Source organism: Capra hircus, chromosome 10 (assembly GCF_001704415.2).
Source record: "Capra hircus breed San Clemente chromosome 10, ASM170441v1, whole genome shotgun sequence".
NCBI classification, from domain to species: Eukaryota; Metazoa; Chordata; class Mammalia; order Artiodactyla; family Bovidae; genus Capra; species Capra hircus.
Window position 1 is genome coordinate 86,389,637 of NC_030817.1, and position 13,542 is coordinate 86,403,178.

A 13,542-nucleotide genomic window follows, 5' to 3' on the forward strand; every position below is an offset into this window, starting at 1 on the left:
TCCTTCTCCAATGCGTGAAAGTGAAAAGTCAAAGTGAAGTCGCTCAGTCGTGTCCGACTCTGTGCGAACCCATAGACAGCAGCCTACCAGGCTCCTCTATCCATGGGATTTTCCAGGCAAGAGTACTGGAGTGGGGTGCCTTTGCCTTCTCCGTCACCCTACTCCAGGCTGCCATAATTTCACAAAAGGACTGCTGGAAAGCTACTCAACTGATAGGACCACAGACTTTTTTGATCCTAGGGACTTCTGCCTTCTAGGTACTGTGGTATAATAACAGATAAAATTTGATTTTGTCCCTGGCTCCTAGAGGGCTTCCCTGGTGGCTCAGAAGGTAAAGAATCTGCCTCCAATGCGGGAGACCGGGGTTCAATCCCTGGGTCAGGAAGATCCTCTGGAGAAGGGAATGGCAACCCACTCCAGTATTCTTGCCTGGAGAATCCTGTGGGCAGAGGAGCCTGACGGGCTACAGTCCACAGGATCGCAAAGAGTCGGGATCGTAAAGAGTCGGACACCACTGAAACACACATTGGTTCCTGACACACAGCTCCTAAAATCCTCATTTCCTGAGTGATAGAACTGCCTTTTGTTAATCATAACAAGCCCCTTTCCATCACACCTGAATTTATGTTACAGAGGTGACTCAGGGTGGGGCTCCTGGGTAGCTTCAGGATGGGAGTTGGTCACTAGAAAATCAAATGTGATCAGAGGGAGGACAGTGAAAACCTGGAGGCCCTGGCAGGTGAGGCGGGGTGCCTGAAGAAGATATGAAAGCTGTGCATCCCCTCCTCTCATACCTTGCCCTATGCCTCTCTTCCATCTAGCTGTTCCTGTGTTGTTTTCTTTATAATGAAATGATGAAAAGTGAGTGTTAGTCACACAGTCATGTCTAACTCTTTGCGACCCCATGGTCTGTAGCCTGCCAGGCTCCTTTCTCCATGGGATTGATTCTCCAGGCCAGAATACTGGAGTGGGTTGCCACTCCCTTCTCCAAGGGATCTTCCTGACCCAAGAATCAAACCTGAGTCTCCTGCATTGCAGATAGATTCTTGTAATCGGGGCTTCCCTGATAGTTCTGTTGGTAAAGAATCGAATCCACCCCACAGTGCGGGAGACCTGGGTTCGATTCCTGGGTTGGGAAGATCCCCTGGAGAAGGGAAAGGCTACCCACTCTAGTATTCTGGCCTGGAGAATTCCATGGACTGTCCATGACCATGGGATTTGTGTCGGATACGACTGAGCAAGTTTCGCTTTCTTTACCATCTGAGCCACCAGGAAAAGCCATAATAAACTGGTGTATGTAAGTGAAGTGTTTTCCTGAGTTCGGAGTCATTTCAGGGAATTATCAAAACTGAGGAGGGGATTGCAGGAATCCTCAAATATGGTCAGTCAGAAGTATGAGCGGCCTATGAAACTGGCAACTGGCTTCTGAAATAGGTGCAGTCTTGTGGAACGGAGCACTTAATCTGTGGGGTCTGATCTTGCTCCTGTTGTTGTTGCTCAGTTGCTCAGTCATGTCCAACTCTTTGTGACCCCATGGACTGCAGCGTGCTAGGCTTCCCTGTCCTTCACCATCTCCCAGAGTTTACTCAAATTCATGTCCATTTGCTCAAACTCATGTCCATTGAGTTGGTGATGCCCTCCAACCATTTTATCCTCTGTTGTCCCCTTCTCCTTCTGCCTTCAATCTTTCCCAGCATCAGGGTCTTACTCCTGTCTTTAATGTCAAAATTTATTGTTGGATACCCAGTTGGTGCTGGAGAATTAATGTGGAAAGACACCACCATATTTGGTGTCAGAAAGAACCTCAGAGGCCCCTTCTTCCACAAAAAACTTTAAAAGTATATTTTACATCTGTATTAGTATAAAGACTACTTAATCCAACCAGAGTATATTTATTTTTTCTTCTGTTTTTAAAGATTTAAAACATTTTTGTGAGACCCTAAAACTATTGTGGGTCTCACTCAACACTTAACCCCAAATAAATCATAGACCTAAATATGAGTTAAAACTATAAAACTCGTCAGAAGAAAACTGAAATAAATCTCAATGGCCTTGGGTTAGGCATAGTTTCCTTAGATAGGGATCACACATAGGTTGCTAATAGGAATAGTATGCATGCATGCATGCTAAGTCACTTCAGTGTGTTGACTCTTTGCAACCCCAGGGACTATAGCCCACCAGGCTCCTCTGTCCATGGGGATTCTCTAGACAAGATTACTGGAGTGGGTTGCCATTTCCGCTTGCAAAATAGTTTAGCAGTTCCTTTGAAAACTGAAAACATGCTTACAGACAACAGTTGTGTCCTTGGGCAGTTTTCACAGAGGTTGTACAGGAGGTTGTACCAGAATGTTCATAGCAGCTGTATAAGAGCACCAAACTAGAAATTATCCAAATATCCTTTAATGAGTACATGGCCAAATGAACTGATACATACATACCATGAAATGCTGAAACTGCACACATCAGATGGGATTTGCACACAGTCAAAGTTCAGATTGGGTCTTGAACCCATGGACTGGGACTCAAACCCACTGTCTTTTAATTAAAAGCACTCACCTGGTGCCAGGACTTATGGAAGCTCAGGTTCTTTATGTCTTAGAGAAATAGGAATTTAGCAAGAGGCTAAGTGATAGGCAACAAAGTAGACATTAATATAGGATGCTTATAAGGGATATGGGTTTGCCTGATAGCTCAGTTGGTAAAGAATCCACCTGCAATGCAGGAGACCCCAGTTCAATTCCTGGGTTGGGGAGATCTGCTGGAGAAGAGATAGGCTACCCACTCCAGTATTCTGGCCTGGAGAATTCCACGGACTGTATAGTCCATGGGATCACAAAGAGTCAGACACGACTGAGAGACTTTCACTTTCTTTCTCTAATCTTCTATAAGGGATATAAGCCAGCAGACAAGGGTGAAAGAAAGTGAAGTCACTCAGTTGTGTCTGACTCTTTGTGACTACATGGACTGTAGCCTACCAGGCTTTTCTGTCCATGGGATTTTCCAGGCAAGAGTACTGGAGTGGGTTGCCATTTCCTTCTCCAGGGGATCTTCCCAACCCAGGGATCGAACCCCGGGTCTCCTGCATTGCAGGCAGACACTTTACCATCTGAGCCACAAGGGTGGGAAAGCAGATTTATTTAGAGAGATAATCTCCTTAGAATGTGGGCAGTCTTAGAAGGTGAGAAGCCCTGGGAGATACACATTTAACAGTCAAAATGGAGTCAGTCTCAAAAGGCGAATGGACCCAAACATGGGAGATGTTTAATTTTTATGGGCTTGGTAATTTCATAGGCTAATGAGTGGGAGGATTATTCCAGCTATTTGGGAAAAGAGATGGAAATTTCCAGGAACTGGGCTACAGCCTACTCCTCAACCTTTTATGATTGGCCTCAGAACTGTCACAGCATCTGTACTGTATGCCTGTCATTTAGCACACTAATGTATTACAGTGAGGGTCAAGGTCTACTGGAAGTTGAATCTTCCACCATCTTGGGCCTAGTAGGTTCTAACCAGTTTTTGTCTGATCCATAACATCTATGTCATTCTTTAAAAAGTTGTATCTTCCCCTCTTCCTTCCCGGCTCAATACTACTCAGCAATTTAAAAATATATATATTGATACTCAACAGCTTAGATAAACTTCATGGAAATTATGCTGGGTGAAAAAAACAATCCCGAAAGAATTACATGAATTATTGCTTGATTCCAATTATGTAGCATTAATGAAATATCTCATAGCTCAGTTGCATCTGATTTTGCGACCCCCTGGATGGTAGCCCACCAGATTCCTTCTGTTCATGGAAATCTCCAGGCAAGAATACTGGAGTGGGTAGCCATCCCCTTCTCCAGGGGCTCTTCCGGACCTAGGGATCACATCCAGGTCTTCTGCGTTGCAGGTGGATTCTTTACCATCGAGCTACCAGGTGATGAAATAAAGTAATTACAGAGAAGGAGAAGAGATTAGTGGTTGCCAGGAATTAGGGATAGAGGGAGAAAATAGTTCCTTCAAGTGTCAGCTTCTTGGTTTTGATATTGTACTATACTTCCATGAGATGTTATTAATAACTTTGGGGGAGAATAGGAAAAGGATGTATGTAACTTCCCTGCATGTTTCCTTGCACTCTTCTGTTAATCTACTTCAAAATAAAAGTACATATATTTTTTCATACATATGTATACATATGTTTGAACAGTGTGTGTGTATATATATATTTGAAAAGTGTATATATATTTTTGTATTAACATATAAAAATCTGCAGACTTCCTGGAGGTTCAGTGGTTATATATCTGCCTTCAAATGCAGGGACATAGGCTCAGTCCCTGTTTGGGAAACTAAGATTCCACATGCGGTGGGGGTACTAAGCCTATGTGCCACAACTAGAGAGCCCGTATGCTGTAACTACTGATGCCCTCATGCTTTAGAGCTCAAGCTCCACAGCAACAGAAGACCATGTGCTGTAACTAGAGAGAAGCCCCTGGGTACCACACGGAAGAACCAGTGCAGCCAAAAATAAAAATAAATAAAATGAATGGGAACTTATTTAAATATATATATATCGAAATTTGTGGAGAGAGGAACAGCAACAAAATACAGAGTAGATAGCTCCCAATTCCATACCACAAATCACTGAAAAAACAAACAGAAGGCATCACACCAACTTTATCAGAATTCTGGAAAACAGTCAAAGATTTACAGCAACCAACCAAATGCTTAATTTTTTTTTTTAAGGCAACTTAAAAATGGTAAGAAAACTTTATGACATTTTTACTTGCCCCTTCCCTACTCCCTCCCTGACTCTGCAGCAGACAGAAGCCCACATTTCCAGGGAAGAGCCCTGAAATCTGGTATCACTGTGTTTGTCTATTCCAATCTGTCTGGGGGCTAGCTGAAGGACTAATTCAAGGCCCTTGTCTTCATCTTGCCAGCGCTGGAACCCAAAGTAGTGGTCATTGCTTGAAAACACTTTAAAGTGAATAAATAACCTGCAATGGCCTGGGGCCAAAGATTACAGCTGGTACACAAAAGACCTTCTAAAGCCTGGAAATAAAAGCTGGAGAGAGAAATTTTCTGGGAAGTAAGAGCACTCAAATTCAAAAGTGCTTATGCACACTAGGGTATTTAGAAAGCTAAACAAGATGCATGCTCAGGAATGACCTGGGAAGATCCTAAAATCCTACCACTAGCTGATCTATATGCTCAGTATAACCAGGAAGTAACAGGCTGAGGAAGAATTTCAAGTGGCCTGGCTAAGTGTTAAAGGCATACTCCCGCAAGAGCCAGTTGCAAAAATTGGGAAAGGTATTTGTTTAAGTGCTCAGTGTTCAAGGAAATCTCAGTAAAAGCACTGGCTGAAAGTAAGCTGAGGCTTCAAAAATCAAGACCAGCAAATCCTGGGCAAGGGAGAGAGATTAATTTCCAAAGATAACCTGTTATAATATTCAAATATCCAGTTTTCAACAACAACAAAAAAAATCACAAAAAGTACAAAGAAACAGGAAAAAATGGCCCATTCAAAAAAAAAAAAATTAACAAAAACTATCCCTGACGAAGCTCAGACGTTGGTGCTATTCAGATTAGATTGAAAAATCACTAAAATATGTATAGAAAAGAAAAGAAGGGAATCAGAATATAATCCTACATAAAAATCAACCAAAAAAATTGTCAGGGCAGTAATGCGGGAATGAAAAGTGTATAAAGCATACAGAAGATAGTTAAATGACAGAAGAAAGACCTTTCTAATCAATAATTATTTTAAATATAAATGATTAAGCTCTTCAATGTGAATCTCTTGGTTAAATTTATTCTTAAGAATTTTATTCATTTTAATATTATTAAAAATGAAATTATTTTCTTACTTTCCTTTTAAAATTGTTCATAGTGTACAGAAAAAAAACTAATTTTTGTGTGTTGATTTTGTATTTCATACCATTACTGAATTTAACTCCTAGGTGGCAACTTTTGTGTCATAAAAAAATTAACCAAGCAAATAAACTTGGAAGGAAATCATAGCCATGTGTGCCAATATAAGAAAAACTTGAAGGTTGAAAATCAGTTATATAAGTTTCCATCCCAGGCAGCTATTAAGAGAATAACAAATCAAACTCAAGCTAGCAGTAAGCAAATAATGAGAGCAGAGATAAAATTTAAAATAAAAATAAGTCAGCAAAGCCTAAAGTTGGCTATTTGAAAATTTTAATGAAATTGATAATGAAATGAAATAAAAATAATACATAAAATTAAATTTCTCCTAATAAAACTTATCAAGAAGAAGAAAAAAGAAAGAAATTATCATCATCACGATGTCGATTCCACACGAAAGGCAAACAAGCCTATGTGTGCCAGTACTGACAGAAGCCCTTTTTAGAAATTATGATCATCATGAATGAACTAAGGGTCGCCCACTACAGAGCCTATAGACACTATAAAAGATAATGAATGTAGTGAACAGTCTGACTCAAATACAGCTGATGATTTAAGCAAAATGATCAAACTCCATAAAACCTACAACTTGCCAAAACTGACTTATATCCAAGAAAATGAGAACAGTTCTACATCCATTTAAAAAGTTGAATCTATTATCTAAAACTTTCTTACCAAGAAAACACCAGACACACATGATTTTACCAGTGAATTTGCTAGACAATTAAGGAAGAAATAACAACCAATCTTAGTCTTCTCAAGAACAGAAAAAGATATAACATTCTCAACTCTTTACAAGGCCAGGACCATGAAACCAAAACCCGACAAGGATATTACAAGACAGGAAAAGTAAGGAACACTCGCTTTCATTCCCATAGGGGTGAAAAATCTTAAGCAAAATATGAGCAAATTTAATCCAACTCTCTCTCTCTCTCTCTCTCTCTCTCTCTCTCTCTCTATATATATATATATATATATATATATATGTATATATATACACACACACATACATGTAATGGAATATAACCAAGGGGAGCTTATTCTAGGAACACAAAAAAACTGTTTAATATTTGAAAACAAACCATTTAAATTTGTCACATTAGCAAAAAGAAAAAAATGATATGATCACATTGATAGATATAGGAAAATCATTTAATAAAATTTAATACTCATTCATGATACTACTTCAATAAACTAGTAATAGGAGGAAACTCCTTTATATCATTATAAGTATTTACCAAAACCCCACAAAAAAACATAATTAATGGTAAAACAGTGAAAGTATTTCTTTTGATAATTGGAATGAGACAAGATGATAATATAAATAGAAGGGGAAAATCAGAATTAGAAAAGAAGTAATAAAACTGTCATTCACAGAGAACATGATGGTGCATGGAGAAAATCTCAAAGAATTCTCACAAAAATTATTGGATAGTAGAATTTATTAATAAGTGAATTTCACTGGATGGGATGTGAGCTAACAAAAATCAATTACATTTCTATGTCAGCAATAAATAAATAGAAGATATAATTCAGAAAAACATGTCAATTACATTTTAAAAATAACAAAAAATATATTTGAACACATCTTACAAAAAAAAGACCTCTATACAGAAAGCTATTAAACTTTTGATGAAATTAAAGACCTAAATTAACAGAGATTATGCTCTTCATAGATTTGAATACTCAATATTGTAAAGATATCAGTTCTTCCTATATTGATATGTATTTAATTGGGATATATTCAATGTAACTGTAATCAAAATCCTAGTAGATTTGTTACAGATACTAATAAACTGATTCCAATATTTATAGAAATGTGATGATTCAGAAAAAGGAAATGCAGTCTCGAAGGAAACAACCTAAGTGGAGGCCTCACACTACCGGATATCAATATATATAATAAACGTAGAGTGGTTAAATCATTATAACACTGGCACAAGGAGAGAGAAATAGACCAAGGAACAGAAGAAATAGTTCAGAGACACTTGGAAAAAGCACACTTTTTTCAGAAAAAGACTACAGGTCAATTGGATATCATTTAACAAAAAATGACTCATGACCCTTACCTCAAATCATACACTGAAAGCAATTTACAGACAAATTATAAATCTAAATGTGAAATGTAAAATAATATCTTCTGTAAATTAACATAGAAGAATATCTTTAAGGCCCTAAGGTAGGAAGAGATTTCTTAAATAAGATACAAAAAATGCCAACCACAAAGGAAAACTTGAATAAATTGGAGTATATAAAATCAAAACTTCTCTTTGTCATAAGACACGATGAGGAGATGGACTTCCCTGGTGGTACACTGGAAAAGAATCTGCCTGCCATGCAGGGGACGTGAATTCAATCCCTAGTATGGGAGAATTCCACAAGCCACAGAGCAACTGAGCCTGTGCTCGGGAGCACACAAGCCACAACTACTGAGCCTGCTTCCTGCAACTACTGAGCCTGAGCACCTCAAGGCAGTGCTCTGCAACGAGAGCCCCACGCATGACAACGAAGAGTAGGCCCTGCTGGCCGCAACTAGAGAAAGCCCACACGCAGCAACAAACACCCAGCACAGCCAAAAATACGTATGCTAATTAATTTAAATTTTTTTTAATTGAAAGATAATTGCTTTACAGAATTTTGTGGTTTTCTGTCATAGATCAACAAGAATCAGCTATAGGTACAACCATGTCCTCTCCCTCCCAGACCTCCCTCCCATCTCCCTCCCCATCCCACCCTTCAGCCGGTCAGAGCCCCTGTTTGAGTTCTCTGAGTCATACAGCAAATTCCCATTGGGTATCTATTTTACATATAGTATTGCAAATTTTTATGTTACTCCCACCATACATCTCCCCTTCTCCCTCCTCTCCTCCCACCGTGTCCATAGGTCTATTCTCCATGTCCGTTTCTCCACTGCTGCCCTGAAAATAAATTCATCAGTGCCATCTCTTCAGAGACCATATATATGTGTCAGTATACGATACTTACATTTCTCTTTCTTACATACTTCACTCTGTATAATGGGCTCTAGTTTCATCCACCTCATTAGAACAGATTCAAATGTGTTCCTTTTTATGGCTGAGTAGTATTCCCTTGTATATATGTAACCCAGCTTCTTTATTTAATCATCTGTTGGTGGACATCTAGGTTGCTTTCATGTCCTAGCTATTGTAAATAGTGCTGCAGTGAACATTGGGGTACATGTGTCTTTTTCACATGTTTTGATTTCCTCAGGGTATATGCCTAGGAGTGGGATTGCTGGGTCATATGGTGGTTTTATTCTTAGCTTTTCAAGTAGTCTCCATACCGTCTTCCATAGAGGCTGTATCAATTTACATTCCCACCAGCAATGCAAGAGTGTTCCGTTTTCTCCACACCCTCACCAGCATTTATTGTTTGTAGACTTTTTGATGAGGGCCATTCTGACTGGTGTGAGGTGATGTCTCATTGTAGTTTGATTTGCATTTCTCTAATAATGACTGACGTTGAGCATCTTTTCATGTGCTTGTTAGCCATCTGTATGTCTTCTTTGGAGAAATGTCTCTTCAGGTCCCTTTCCCACCTTATGATTGGGTTGTTTGTTTTTCTAGTATTGAGTTGTATGGGCTGCTTGTATATTTTGGAAATTAATTCTTTATCAGTTGTTTCCTTTGCTATTATTTTCTCCCATTCTGAGGGTAGTCTTATCACCTTATTTGTAGTTTCCTTTGCTGTGCAACAGCTGTTAAGTTTAATTAGGTCCCACTTGTTTATTTTTGTTTTTATTTCCATTACTCTAGGAGGTGGGTCCTAGAAGAGAGAGAAAAGGCAAGCCACTAGTGGGAGACCATATTAAAATACATGTATCCAACAAAAGAGATCTTCTATAATATTATACAAGAAGCTTATAAAACTTATTCAAAGCAATTCAACAAAATAAAAAGCAGACAACCCAATAGAGCAAATAGACAAGAGGGTTGAATTGGCACTTCACTAAAGAGCATATTCTAAACGGCCAATAGATACAGAAAAAAATGCTCAACTTCATCAGTCATCAGGAAACACTTATTAAACCCATAGTATAGCAAATTTAGGAAAAGGAAGAAATAGACTTATCTATGGGGTTGTGCAGAGTTGGACACGACTGAAGTGACTTAGCAGCAGCAGCAGCAGCTTAAATGTTACTCCCTCTGAGATGCCTTCTTATCCAAGACAGTACATGGTGGTGTTTATTTCACCTATAGTCAACATTTACCTTATTTTTTGGCTGACCCACATCTAAGTCACTTCTATTATACTAGACCTCACAGAGGGAATCCCCCATGGTGGGAGTTTTTATGGGAAGCAAGTGTCCAGAGCTAGCCACCCACAATGGAAGCCAGGAGCTGAGGGAGAACAGCTTCACAGGAGTGGGACAGGAGTGTGAATCAAACCCAGTAGAACAAAAGCTTGCTGTTGGTTTCCTGGTTCTCTGTTGAGACCTAGACACAAGGGCAGAGACCTAGCAACCCCAGCTATCTGCAGCATCACCTTCTCGGTGGTTTCTGATATTCTGTCTCTGGACCTCTCAGGGTTCTAGTTCGCTTTCCAAGTCTACTTACCCAGACTCCCTTTGATCCAAAGTTTCCAATTACCTTCTAATAACTACCCCCACCCCCCACTTTTTTTTAACCTAAGTGGATTTGCTTGCTTACAATCAAGGATCCTGTCTGATGTGTCTCTCTCATTCGTTTTTTTCATTATAGCTATCACAATGTATAATTATTTTATCTATTTGTCTACTTGGTGTTGACCCATATCTAACAGTAAGCCTCAGGAAGTCAGGGTTAGTATCTATCTTGTTTTGCACTGTACCTTTTACGCTTGAATAGGAAGTGACATATAACAAGAACTCAGTAAGTGCTAGCTGAATGAATGAATGCCTCCTTTGCTTACTTACCTGCTGTATTGTCTGTTTCTTCACAGACAAGGGATTTTCAGCAGCCATCCCCTCTGTAATGTTTAATTCAACATATTTTCTGTTGAAGCATTTTCATCCAATGATTAAGAAGCCTGCATTAAGGGAGCCTAGCTTCAAGATAGATCAAGGATCTAATTTCAGGATAAACGATTAGAAAGTTGCCTCATGTTGCTACTTCTCGAATATGCCCAGATATTTATGTTAACTTTTTAGTTGCTAAACAATAGTTCACTTTTCTGTCTAACTAACATTCTTCCATTCCACAAAGGAGATTATCATAACCTGATGAATATCCACCATCTTAGGGAACTAAACTAAGTCATTTAAAATTTTTGAATAAAAGCAAAATAAGGATTTTGTTTTGAATAAGAACTTTTAAAATTTCTCTGAATTGACTCTCTTGTAAAACACATTGTTAACCAGGAGTTTCAGTCTTTAACAGAATTGCAGAATGAAATATAAGGTAAGGAAGAAGGATAGAATAAGGAGATATCCAAATTATAACTTATTTTGAGTGAGGGTGGTGTAGTGGAAGGAAGTCAGTCTTAAGGATTGGGTGTTTTTATTTAGCTTTAAAGCAAAATTACATTTTTTTGAAGGTGGGCTCAGAATATGGTGGCCCATCCTCAGAACCATAAAAGTAGAGTAGTCCTTCTTAGAGTTGAAAAATGGGACCCAGTGATGTGGATAATGAGAGGTTGTTATTGTTGCCTATAGTCCGTTTCACTGCAGTAAACCCTCAAAACAAAAATACCTGTGATAGCCACTAAGTTTGTTCGCAAATATCCAAGTGTTAGGAGGAGGGAGATGTGTCTCTTCTGGGCAGAGCCACGGATCGGTGCCATATTCCCGCTCCCTGCTGTGATGATTGTAGAAGCAGATGCTGAAGGGGATCTTCCATCAGCTAAGGCTCCATCAGCTAAGGCTCCTGGGCGACTTCACCAAACAGTCGGCCCTGCTGACCCACATTAGATATATAGCATGGGCAAGAAATAAACTTTCCTTGTTTTCAGTGATCAAGATTTGGAGTTTGTTACTACAGCTTAATCCTGACCTCATGCCTAATATGAGATGCTGCCAGAACAAAAACCTGTGAAGTGTCATTGGCAGTGACAAGGATGATGAGTCATGTTATCCAATGGTGAAACATTTGGTAAAAGCTGTTGCCTGAAATTACTTGGAAGGTAAATTATGTACCTAATGAAGCTGTAGATCTAGAAGAAGCAATTAAAAACCATAATGTTAACCGTATGTTTTGGCAGTTTTTGACAAGTTATTACAGAGAGAGAGAAAGGGAGGGAGGGGCTGAGTGGTTTGCAAGCAGGAATGAAAGACAAAAGAAAGAGTCCAGGAATTCAGAGATCTGCAGAGTTGGAAGACTGCTTCTACTCACAAATAAAAGATCAAACAACGAAAACCCAGTGTTATACCAAGAATCTATTCAAGGCTGTTGCCCTCATATCCACATTTAAAACCTCCCCAAGGACTAAACTGTGAGAATAAAGGTCCAATCAGAATGGGACTTTGGGGTTGATTCCCTTCAGAAAAAGTGAGTGAGACTATTTGGATTTTTGGTTTTGTGAGTTTTTCCCGTTGTTGATTTGTTTTTGGCTCCTGTGCACAGGCTTTCCTTAGTTCTGGTGAGTGTAGGCTACTCTCCAGCCAGCTGCGGTGCTCAGGCTTCTCATTGCAGAAAGATGGCTTCTCTTGCTGCAGAGCAGGGGCTCTAGACACGTGGGCTTCAGTAGCTGTGGTGCAGGGGCTTAGTTATCTTGCGGCATGTGGGATCTTCCCAGAGTAAGGATCAAACCCATGTCTCCTGCATTGGTAGGTAGATTCTTAACCACTGGACCTCCAGGGAAGCCTATGAATGAGAATATTTGGATTGTGGGAAAGGCTTTTGGTGGCTGAAATGTGGATTATAGTAATCCTCATGGCTGTTTATAAATATTTTGGTTTTCTTCTCCTAAGCATATGGTAGGATTGTACTTCCTCTTTCAATCGGAAATTAGTCCTGACCATGTGATTGAATTTGGCTGATAGTATGTGAAAGGAAATCACAGATGGCATTTGGGGGCAGAAGCTTTTTTTTTTGTTTTGGTAGCATGGGGGATCTTAGTTCCCCAACTAGGGATCAAACCTGTGCCTCTGCAGTAGAAGTTTGGAGTCCTAAGCACTAGACCACCAGGGAAACTCAGGGCAGAAACTTTAAGAGCCAGTGCTGACCCATCATTTCCTCTTCCTCTTCTTCCTCTGTGTTGGTGTTTATAGAAGCACATCTTGAGATTCAGTCTCCTTTAGCATGGGTCCTTGAGTGATCACAATCCATACAGCTTTCTGCCAACCTAACATGTAATATAAGCAGCAATACTTCTACTGATTTACTTCACTGAGATTTTAGATCGTTTTTTTCCTTCTTATCACAGCACCCCTAATCTATCCTGACCAATGCAGTGAGCAGTGTGCTTAATCTCTGTAGGAGGAAAACATTAAGCAAGAAAGGAAATCCACAGCCAGAAACTAAAAAAAAAAAAAAAAAAAAAAAGCCATATTGGTCTATGTACTAATTTTAACTTTTGTGTGGTAAAAGATGCCACAAAGAAATCATATGCTAGAAAAAAACATTTGTAATACATATAAAAAGGATTAATATTCACTATCTTCAAAGACCATTAATCAACTGATTA